General features: G+C 37.4%; 2 long non-coding RNA genes across 2 annotated transcripts; both read right to left on the bottom strand.

Annotated features, from left to right (window-relative positions):
- Positions 1–563: 563 nt before the first annotated feature.
- On the bottom strand, positions 564–803 carry LOC122137001. Its single transcript, XR_006154505.1, has 2 exons — positions 753–803; positions 564–618 (listed from the first exon to the last, which is right to left on the bottom strand). It is a non-coding gene; the product is annotated as an uncharacterized LOC122137001 (long non-coding RNA).
- A 1648-nt stretch (positions 804–2451) lies between these two features.
- Positions 2452–3060, bottom strand: LOC109086659. The gene is made up of 3 exons (XR_006154502.1): positions 2891–3060; positions 2710–2781; positions 2452–2499 (listed from the first exon to the last, which is right to left on the bottom strand). It is a non-coding gene; the product is annotated as an uncharacterized LOC109086659 (long non-coding RNA).
- Between the last annotated feature and the right edge of the window lie 9080 nt (positions 3061–12140).

The following is a 12140-nucleotide window of genomic DNA, read 5'->3' as shown; positions in this document are numbered from 1 at the left end:
GCAGACAAGAGTCTAGTCCTTATGTCTCCACATGAGGGAGCTTCATATTGATGAACTTTTTGTGACAGAAAAAAAGTTTTTATTATAAAGAACAGCAGACAAGAGTCCACAGGTTTCTCACATCTTCACTCACACTCATGACATCATCATACTCCTCCTGAACTCCCTCTGATCAAGAATGACAACAAAAAAAGCATCTCATATCAGTTTTTTTAAAACACTTTATCACATATGAAGGATCCGTTTTCCCCTTCAGTGACTTGATTACACAGGACACATGTCTGATACTCATCTAAACATGCGTAGGGTGATTTTTAAACATGCGTAATTCTGTGCATCTCACTGTTACCCCATGAGAGCTCGGTCTATTAATGATGACATCATCATAATTCTCTGGTGTGTCCACTGCACATAAAAATATGAGTTGATTTAAATTGTAAACCAAAAAACCCATTAAGGCAGTAATTAAAATATTATCTGTAACGATCTTGATTTTAAATGAATATTATTATTATTATTATTAATATTATTATTATTATTATTATTATAAACACCTTTTTTTGATATCAGAGTTCTGTCCGCTTGTCATGACATCATCATAGCTCTCAGGTGTGTCTTCTACAAATTCACACATTCATCACAGAACACACATTCAATACATTCAGAACAGATTTGAATATCTGTCTTAAATGTACTGTAGTATTTTTAATTTAGAAGTATATATATGCAGTTGTAGAGTAAGAGGGTGACACCTGTCTCACGATCTGGTTTCAGTCCATCAGTGATGACATCATCATAGTGTCCTGGTGTGATCTCTTCTGCATCAAAACACAATATGTTTGGATACAAAAGCCAAAATATGTTGATGACATCAGAGGATCAAGAGACTCTGGTAATGAATCATGTGAACAATTAAAAAGGTCACTGACCTTTTAGGCCACTTTCATTAGTAACATCATCATAATATGCAGTCTTGAACACTTTTGCTAAACAAAAGGAGAGCAAACTGTTAATATATAAGTAAACAGCAGTATTTGAATAGTTTTGGGTCATTAATCAAATATGTAACAGAATATTTTTTTTTTTATTAAGGCAAATTCTTTAAAAAGGATTTGAGTGGAATGTGCAGTGAATGTGTGCTTCATTTCTCGAACCTGAGAGAAGCTCATCAGTATCTTCATACCCAGCAGTTCTTCAGAGATGAGACTCCCTGTAAAAGAAGAGCAGAGCGGTCAGAAACATGTTCATCATTACCAAACAGACTGAATCCTCATTTCCTTTGCATCATAAAGGAAGCCAACACAGCACAAATATTATTTATTCGAATCTAAAAGCATTATAGGAAGATCCCTTTTTTGTTAGGCCTATTAGCAAACACACAATGTGTATCCTCTCATGAACCCATTCCTCACTGCCTTCCAGAAATACTCCTCAACAATTGCACATACATTTTAAAATATATTTACACCTCCTTATGACAATCTAAAAATACTCACAGGTAGAGATACACACTGACACTGACACACACACACTCACACACAAACACACACACACTCACACATATATATAAACATGCACCTGCAGCTCTGTGGTTTTCTGTCAGGAATTCTGTGGTTTGAAGCAGGAGGTTTAACAGGACTAATAATAGATGAACATCAGCTGTCTGACAGACTCTTATTAATGCTATTAGGTTAGATTGTTGTTTTTTGTGTTATAAGTATTGTTTAAGTGATTGTGTCTGTGCTGAATCTCCTCATAAACGGCTTCAGTCTTCATCTTGTGTCTCCTCTTAGAGAGAGCTGTGAGTGTAGACAGACAAACCTGCTGTCAGTTCACAACACATGACTGATCACACACTGAATAAGACACAATATGACAGTCTCTGGATCTCTCTTACCTCTCCTCATCACTCTGTTCTGCTGAATCAGTATAAGCAGTGGCACTAAGAGCAGTAGGAGCAAAACTCCCAGAACAATCACAAGCACTGCAGGGATGGAGAGAGACGCTGCTGGAGGAGTTTGTGGAGGAGAGACTGATGTTGTTGTGGCAGGAGTAGTGGACACTGACAAATCTGGCAAATCTTTCATACACACAAACAAATTTGTGCAGTGATGGATCTTGGATTTGTTTGTTATTAGCTATGAAATTTTAAACAAATAATATTCCTTGGTGTTTTGCTGTGACCTGCACAGGTGAGTATAGCGTGCTCTTTGTGGGAGCAGTCAGTGTGGTTTTTCAGGGAGAGAGGACAGTCCCACAGGTGAATCTCATTCCCTCTGCACTCGACTCTGTTCATCCACACAACACCTTTACCAGCACCAAAGACTGAATTCCCATCAGCCCTCAGTGCTGCTCCACAACCCAGCTGCCTGCAGACCACCTGAGCATCGCTGATGTCCCACTGATCATCACAGACTGAGCCCCACACAGCGTTATGATACACCTCCAGCCTCCCAGAGCACCGGCCCTCCCCTCCACTCAGTCTGAGAGGAACATGATCTAAAACACACACATCACAAAAAAGTAGATACATTAATTGCCAGCAGAGTACTGTCAGAACAGCAATGTCTCCACAGGAGTATGTGTGTGATCATTTGTACTATATATTCCAACATGAAATCCTGCTGGTGCCTCATATTACAACACCATTAACTTAGGTTGCATAAAACATTCATAATTTTTTATGTTTTTTCCATTAAATGAACTTACCTGAACACTGTCTCTGATGGAGAGATGTGGAGCATGTCAGAGAGCTTCGAGGAGACTCATGACTCTCCTGTTCTGTAACAACAATTAAATATTATAAAATATTTATTCCATATAATTTCTCAAAGCATTAATGCTAAAGGATAACTGTATTGTTTGCTGATGGAAAATGTATCTGTTTTACCTGAGCAGATGATTTTGGCCACTTCATTGTCACCACAGTTATTTTGTCCCCAGAGTGAAGATGGACACTGCCATAAAGAGGAATCATGTGGTCGACATGTAACTTTATCAAGCCAGTTAGGAGCTGATTTCAGTCTTGGTGTCGAATCAGACAAAACACCAGATCTTCCACAGTTCAGTTCTTGACAGATCAGACTCACTGTGTCTCTGTCCATCTGGTTGTAACACACATTACCCCAGGATCCATTTGTAAAAACCTCCACATTCCCTTCACAGCCCTCAGTTAACCTGATCTCTTTAAACTCTATATGAAAAAACATGAACAACACATGAATGTTGAAATGTATAAAACTGTATATTTGACTTCAATGTAAACAATTTAGCAGCATGTTTACCTGAGCACACGACTCCTACATCCTCCTTGTGATTACAGTCATGTTTTCCCCAGCCTGGAGAAGAGCAGCTCCACAGGGACGTCTCATTCCCCTCACACTCCACCTCATCCAGCCATATGGGTCCAGAACCAGGACCAAACCAGGCTGGTACCTGCTGGTTACTGAGGGCCACTCCACACTGCAGCTGTCTGCACACCACATGGGCATCTTTAATATCCCACGAGTCATCACACACTGTCCCCCATGAGCCGCTGTAAAAAACCTCCAGCCTTCCTGCACAGTCTCCCCCAGAACCCCAGTAGCCTGATGGACCCGCGACCTGATATTCAGAGAAAGAAAAACACATTATTGATCATGAACAACTGGAGAATCTGCCCAGATGTTGTTGTTCTCACCAAGGCAGGTGATGTACAGCTGTTGTGTGGAGCTACAGTTGAGAGTTTGTGGAGAGCTTCAGTTCCCCAGATGAGCTTCACTCCCAGAGCACTGGAAGCCCGTCACACACTCATGACTGTGTTCAGGACTGGATGAAGAGGAGCCATAGAAGTTCAGCACAGAGCCACAGCCCAGCTGTCTGCAGACCACAGATGATTCAGTGAGACTCCAGGAGTCCAGCAGAACTCTCCTCCAGACCTGATGGATGAAAACTTCCACCTCCCCCTCACACTGTCTCTCTCCAGACAACCGCACCAGACCATCATGAAGAGCCAGAGAGGAATCTGAGTGAAAGATATAGCATTTGATTTAATATATTGCAAGGTTATTTATGTACTTAACTTTTTTTCAATAAAATCCCTCACCAGAGCAAATGACTCCAACATCTCGTCCGTGAGAACATTCATCTCGACTCCATGAAGAGATGGAACATTCTGAGAGTTTTGTTTCATTCCCGTCACAATCAAACACATCAGCCCAGATTTCACCACTTCCCTCTCCAAACCAGTCTGATCCCACAACAGACACAGCAATCCCACAATTCAGCTGTCTACAGAGGACACTGGCAGCTCTCATATCCCAGCATGCATCACAAACTGTGCCCCATTTACTGAAGTACTGACGTTCAACTCGACCAGAACAAGAGTCTGAACCATTTACACAGCAATCCCACAGTGTAACCTGTAAGAACGTAGAGGTTCAGAAACAACATATAATGCAGCTGACATTATGCTGACACAGCTGACAAGTTGCATTGTCAAAAAACAAAAGATGAGACACTGAATTTTGATACTTAACCAGAGCAGATCAGTCCCATAATGTCACCAGTGCAGTTGTGTTTGTGTGATGATGATAATGAACAGAATGAAATATGAGACTCATTTCCTCTCTCTTGTGTCCACATCTGAGTGTCTCCTGAGTGTCTCTACACACAACCTCTGCATCCTGCAGGTCAAAGACAGCGTCACACACTGACATCCACGTCTGATCATGAAGTATCTCTAACCTCCCAGAGCAGCGAGTGTTTCCAATAAGCTTGACATCTGAAGTAAAAATAAATAAATAAAAAAAATCAATCATTATTTACCCACTCTCATTTCAATCCAAAAAAAAGAAAGAAATTCCAATAAATAAATAAATAATTTTTAAAAATTAAAAAAAAAAAATCCTGGGTTATTTTTTTAACCCAGATGGTGGATTGCAGGGCCGCTGATGGCCAAATGGGTGCCCAAAGCAGAATAGTATTGTTGTGCCCCCTCCTTCAAAAAAGAAAAAAAAAAATCCCACACCTACTATAAGGGGTTAAAATAGAACTTTAAATAAATATAAAAGTAAATTAATTAATTGTAATTAAATTGTATTATTTATAAAAAAAAAAAAAACAAATGTAGCTCTCGACAGTTACTTATGGAGTAGACAGTATGGCTATGATTTTATTAATACCGTTGTCTGATTGAATTTTATAGTCTCAAGCATTCAGAAATCACACAAAATAAAATTAAGCAGTTTTACCACGATAAAACCTTGGTTTTTTGTTGTCCACATGTTTTTGTTGAAGAAATTATAGAAGCTGTAGCATTTCTATCGCAAAAAAAGGTAGACAAAATTTAAGTGAAAGATAATCACTAAAAAATTACTGAGTGCACTTCTACATAAACAGTTATTAGTAAATATGTGCACATCAGTTACCAGGCCTTTGGTTACGTGTGCTTATACTGCCTACTGCGTTCATCATAAAATGCATTATATATACATATATATATATATATATATATATATATATATATATATATATATATATCTAATGTTAATGGGGATTTTGCGTCTTCTTTTCATGAGAGAGCAGTTCTAAGCACCATCGAATGTCACGTCACTTTGTCACTTTATTGTTTGTTTATTGGCAGGTTATGGAGTCACAGCATGTTTCGGCTAGAGCGAAACGCAGGGCGGCGGTCCTTTAGCCCTTCCCCGCCGAACACGACTCCAGCTCGGGCACAAGAACCAGCGCCGTTGCGGTGGAAACAGAATAACAGAGACTGGTCGATTACACGAGAATTACTTCTGTTTAATGTTACATTTTTCTTCTAATGTTTGTTAAACGAGTTTAAATATATGTATATATAAACATACGCAATATGTATAGCCTATTAATAAAAACGATATAAACAATGCTGTAAATGAACAATAAAGGAAAATAAAGGAAGTTATCATGCAAACCAGTGGTTGTGCAGAGTATTTTAGAAAAGTTTAGAGGATTTAAGTTAATCTGTAAACATTATTTAATGTATGAAGAAAAAATTAAGCTAGCAATATAGTTAAAATGAATAAATCAATGGGTTAAATCAACTCAATTTGCTGGTTAAATTTAACCCAAGATGGGTTCTGTCCTATATTTACCCAGCCCTTGGGTTAATAACAACCCAAATTGGGTTGTTTTTAACCCAGTGTTTTTTAGAGTGAGGGCTGTGCAATATTGACAAAAAATTACGTCCTTCAAAAAGTTTGTAAAAGTGCTTATTATTTGCATTTTCTTGTACTCCTGTAGCTCACTTTAAATTAATTTTCAGGGGCATTTTTATCTTTATTAGGTCAATGTTCTGACATTGTTTCACAAGTTCCCCTGCCCATCCAGTCTTAATGGTTAATGGTAAACAAACTTGGCTTGCTGTCATCGACAGAGGATTGAGCTCTGAGTTCAACCCCCCTACTGCGGTACTACACAGAGATGGAGAATGATAGAAATAGTGGAGATGGGGAGGTGGAAGGATGCCGGAAGAACTGTCGCTGGGATGGCACAATGACTACTGCTTATATATGCTCATAATGATGATTGACAGGACTGAATGATTAGGCTCCTCCCAAATGTATGTCATCTTTTATGTAAAATTCTTAAAAACAGCACTCTTATGTGATATTGTGTAGCTATATCATACTATGTTCTGAATGTAAATATATATATGTTTATTATTTTTTATTGTGTAGCTATTTTGTGATATTTTGTGGATGTAATATAATATTTTGAAAATCAGCATTTAATTTAAATAAAATCTTTTGAAACATTAATAACAGCATTTAATTGAAATAAAATCTTTTGAAACATTATCTTTTCTGGCACTTTTCTTGTTCCCTTTGTCTCTTTTTTAATCTTACATACTCCAAAAATTTTAATGGTAGTATATTACGATTTCCACAAAAATACTAAGCAGCACAACTGTTTTGATATTGACATGTTTTTTATCATATGACACTGAAGACTGGAGTAATGGCTGTTGAAATTCAGCTTTGCCATCACAGGAATAAATGATTTTTTAAAATATATTAAAATAGAAAACTGTTATTTTAAAATGTAATAATATTCTACAATATTACTGTATTTTTTGTCAAATGCTGTAAGACTTCTTACAAAAAAGTAAAAAAATCTTAACTATTCAAAAAGTTTGACCAGTAGTGTACTGTCAGCTTCCAAATTGTTAAAATAATAATTTTATCATGAACAATACATATCACACATCTATAATTTAAACCTGTATACAATTCTTTCTCTCTTTCTCTAATTGAAAACAAAAAGCGAATGTTTAATTAAAGAATATCCTAGCATTCTTTTCAATGTAATGAAAGTGAAATAAGTGCCTTTTGTGCTGCACAGAAAAAAAGTCATACAGGTCAGAAAAGTCATGAAGGTGAGAAAATAATGAAATAATTTTTGGGTGAACTACCCTCTGAGGCAGAAGGATCATCAGTAAAAATACGAAGAGGTTTGGGCCAGATTACCTGAGCAGATGACTCCTGCATTCTTAGTATGATCACAGTCATAAAAAAATGTTTCTGCTGATACACAGCTCTTAAGTGTTGATTCTGATCCATTACATAACTTGAAATGTGACCAGATTGGTCCTGATCCTGGTCCAAAATGAGCACCACCAAGAGCATCTACAGGTTCTCTCGACACACCACTGCAGCTTCAGTCATATCCCAACCAGCCTCACACACTGTTCCCCACTGACCTCTATGAAGAGCCTCCACACGACCAGCACATGGATTGTTACCATCAACCAGCCTCACTCTAATATTGCCTATACAATGGAACAGAGTGGGAATTAAATAAAAAAAGTATTAAAAAAGTAATAAAAAAATAAATATTAAAAAAAAACCTACAATGAAACTAAACTAATATTTAGTCTATATTTAGGAACATTACATTTTATTTCAGTTTATTTAAAAAAGGTCCAAACCTGCACACACCAGACCAACATCAGTTTCATGAGAACAGTTGCTTTCATGTGATGGTGATGTTGGACAGAGGTGAATCTGAGACTCATTTCCTCTGCACTGAATCTCTTGTGTCCACATCTGAGCATCTCCTTTGTCACAAAAGCAGCTGCTCCCAGCACCTGTACAGGAGTCCCACAGTCCAGCTCTCTACTACACACAACCTCTGCATCCTGCTGGTCAAAGACAGCGTCACACACTGACATCCACGTCTTATCATGAAGTATCTCTAACCTCCCAGAGCAGCGAGAACCTCCAACCAGCCTGACTTCTGAAAGAGCAACATTTAAGTTGACTGGTTACAGTATATTGATTGGTATTTGAATCAATACTGACTCCTATACCAAAAAATAAAACATGGAAATTCATATTTTTCTTCATCCTCTTAAAATAGATATTTACTATGTATGTGAGATATCTGAATACACATGACCAGCCACATTTTCATGTCAATGATCTCATGTTCTATTTGTTAGAAAACATGTCTGTTTGTAAGAAAATTGGTCTGCCAAGTCACAGTGAGGTAATAAGGAGGAAATATAATATATACTCCTTTCCTGAGCAACAGAAAATCTAAATTTGTCAGTAAAATGTGGGGAAGTCCACCAAATCTTGTAGTGTTATTTGTTGTACCTGCTACATTTATTACATAGAATGTAGAGTTTAGAAACAAGCTGCTAAAGTATATTTAACAAGGCCCCTGATTTTTACAGTCTGATTTTAACAGTTTTGTATGGTCAAAGACAAGGTGGATAATTACGTTACACGTGTATTTTGGTGCAACTGTTTTGTACTATAAGACAGGTTTCTCAGCTTACCTGAACAAATGACTTGAGCATTTTTTATCAAGACAGTTGCCATGATAAAGCAATGGTACAAATCCACCATTTCTTAAGTGAGGACTCAGATCCAGTACACAATGCATTTTTATCCAGCTTCGTCCTGATCCTGATCCAAAATGAGCATCACCCGGAGCATCTACAGGTTCTCCACAGTCCAGCTCTCTACACACAACTGCAGCATCAGCCAAATCCCAGCCAGCGTCACACACTGTTTTCCCACTGACCTCTATGAAGAACCTCCCACTCTACCAGCACAGCGACTGTGACCACCAACCAGCCTCACATTTATTTTGTCTTTGATTGTAAGAGAGAGCAATAGAAAAATTAAGTGTCCATTTAAAATTTTACAATAAAATAAAATATGCTCTAGACACGCCATATTGAGTTTAACATAGATTCCTGTCAAAACATTAAATATGCCCTACCCAGACTAGGTCTTTTGTACTGTGACAACTCTTACCAGCACACAGCAAACTAATGAGCTGTGTGGGGGGTTTCTGGGAGCAGTTGTTTTTGACAGATGGTGATAAAAATATGAGATACTACTCTCATATTATTTGAACTCTCACCAGCACAGAAAAGCTTCTGATAATCATCACGTGAACAACTGTCTTTGTTTAAGGAACCTGTACAGGAGCCCCACAGTCCAGCTCTCTACACACAACCTCTGCATCCTGCTGGTCAAAGGCAGCGTCACACACTGACATCCACGTCTGATCATGAAGTATCTCTAACCTTCCAGAGCAGCGAGAACCTCCAACCAGCCTGACTTCAGAAAGAACACAGATTTAAAAAATAAAAAAAAAAACATTTATGGATCCTCAAGATCATGATTTATACATCATTTCAGTCTTTGAGTAAATAAAAATACAAAAGGAAAACACAAAAATCGCAAATATGAAATCTATTTATTATGATCAAGATTTTTAAATCAGCTTCTTTAGAAGTCAGTATGGAAGCACACAAATCTTGTATAGATATGAATTAAAAAATATGTAAAATACTTTACCTGAGCAGATGACTCCGGCATCTTTAGAATGACCACAGTTATTTTTACTCCATCCAAATGACCCACAGTTCTTTAGTGTGGACTCTGATCCAGTACACAAGACAAAAGTCATCCACACTGGTCCTGATCCTGCTCCAAAATAAGCATCACTCAGAGCATCTACAGGTTCCCCACAGTCCAGCTCTCTACACACCACTGCAGCATCAGGCATATCCCATTCCTCATCACACACTGTTCCCCACTGACCTCTATGAAGAACCTCCACTGTCCCAGAACAGCGACTGTGACCACCAACCAACCTCACATTCACACTGTCTGAAAATTGAAGACAATGAGAGAGAGATGAAGGGATGAGAGAGTTTAAGAATCACAAAGTGGGACACATATGTCTGAATATATAAATGAATATTCAGATTTCAAGTTGAGCTCAATCAACATCATTTTTGGTATGTTAATTAACAAAAAATCATGTTTATTCATCCCTACTTTAAAAAGAAATGCGAATTGGAGGCTATAGTGAGGCATTTTTACACTAAAATCATGTTAACACACATTGTTTAGTATTTAAGGTTTACAGCCTGACCCTCATTCACTTCTATTGAAAATAACCGTCTCACTATAAGCCAGATTTTGTGTGTGTGTGTGCGCAAAAATATATATATAAGCAGGAACTAGAAATTCATTTTTGTGGTACACAAAACAAAGTCAACTTTAATATTTCAGACCCCCCACGACATAATATATATATTTTATCGGGAATGATTAATTTTTCTTTGGTAAAAATGTTCATAGGACTGACTCAAAATAATATCAGGGATAATTCCGAATGAATGCTTATCAGATTATTTTTTCGTATCAGAGTATCGTCATAGGTACTCTAGTGACTCCAAATGTGCAATGAATTTCACTGCCATCAAACTCCAGGGACCGAGACATGTGCTTATAATTAATATTAACATTATTTTGAGAGAGAATTAAACTGCCTGCTAATCAATACAGGCTCAAATTCAACATATTGTGACAATACAATTACCCTGTCATCTAAAACAAGTTTCATTTTAAGTGACTAAAGAACACAATCCCGACCCCTTCTAAAAATAACTTTTTTGATTTCAAATGTACACTTACCAGTTGTGGTGAGTATTACAACTGAAATCAGTAAAATGAGTGTCAAGCATCTCCCCATCATCCTCATCCTCAGCATGATTAACTCAACACCCAGAACAAGCTTCTCCGCTCTGATGATACAGAAGTACAGGCATCCTCTTAATGAGAGAGAAAGAGGTCCAACACCCTCCAATCACACTCGCTATTACCTTATTAGACACAACAGAGGAAATCATCAAACAACTTCAGTGACAAATCAGAGGACACTTTTATGACTTTCATCTAATATGTCTTTTATGATGAACTCCTCCTCCCCACACATCAAGACGCCTCACTGAGGGGATGTATACACACATATATGATACTTACTTGAGGCGGGAAATTATATTGTTTATTTTATTTATAGAATCAACTGCTGTAGTGACAAGATAAAAGCACTGAATGTCCAAAACTTTGTCTGTTAATGTTTACATATATTAGCATCACATTAACACACAAACAAAACTCAGCTCAAGACCAAGAATGAAAAAGCATTTTTTTTTGTTTACCAAAAGCAAAGTGCACAAAGCCCTTTTTTGTTAAGATTTTGTTAAACATTTGATCTATATCCTTCGATCAAAGCCCTTCAAGTACAGCAATTTCAGAGGACTGCCTATTCTGCCCTTGACAAAGCTCATCCACTCTTGTTAACTGGCTCTGATTATCATTCACTTAACCGCTACAATCATGGTCAAAAGTTTGGCAGTGACATAAATTTTGTGTTTTGCAAAGTTTGCTGCTTAAGCTGTTGTGGTTTTCATTCACATTGTTCCTAGATTATTGTGTAGAGTGACCAGATGCATTTTAAATAATTGCTAAAAAAATTGACTTTTCACAAAAAACAAATTTCACTGTTTTTTGATCATGACACATACAGTATCAGCAGCACGTGTGATAAGTGTGGAATGACGAGGCGTCAGGTGAAATCACGAACTTAAGATTGTAATTAGATGTAGCACACATCTTGGGACTTGCTTGTCAAGGAGGGAAGAAGCAACTTCAAATCATGGTGTTCTGTGGATGGGGGGGTGTGGATTGTAGCAATATTCCCAAATTAAATAGATTATGATCCACAAATAAAATGCAAAGCTATTCACAAAAAAAAATAATCGTTATCCACAAAGAATAGAATGAGATCCAAAAATAATGTTAGGA

This window comes from Cyprinus carpio, chromosome B4 (assembly GCF_018340385.1).
Source record: "Cyprinus carpio isolate SPL01 chromosome B4, ASM1834038v1, whole genome shotgun sequence".
Classification (NCBI taxonomy): domain Eukaryota; kingdom Metazoa; phylum Chordata; class Actinopteri; order Cypriniformes; family Cyprinidae; genus Cyprinus; species Cyprinus carpio.
This window is presented reverse-complemented; position numbering and strand designations above follow the sequence as displayed.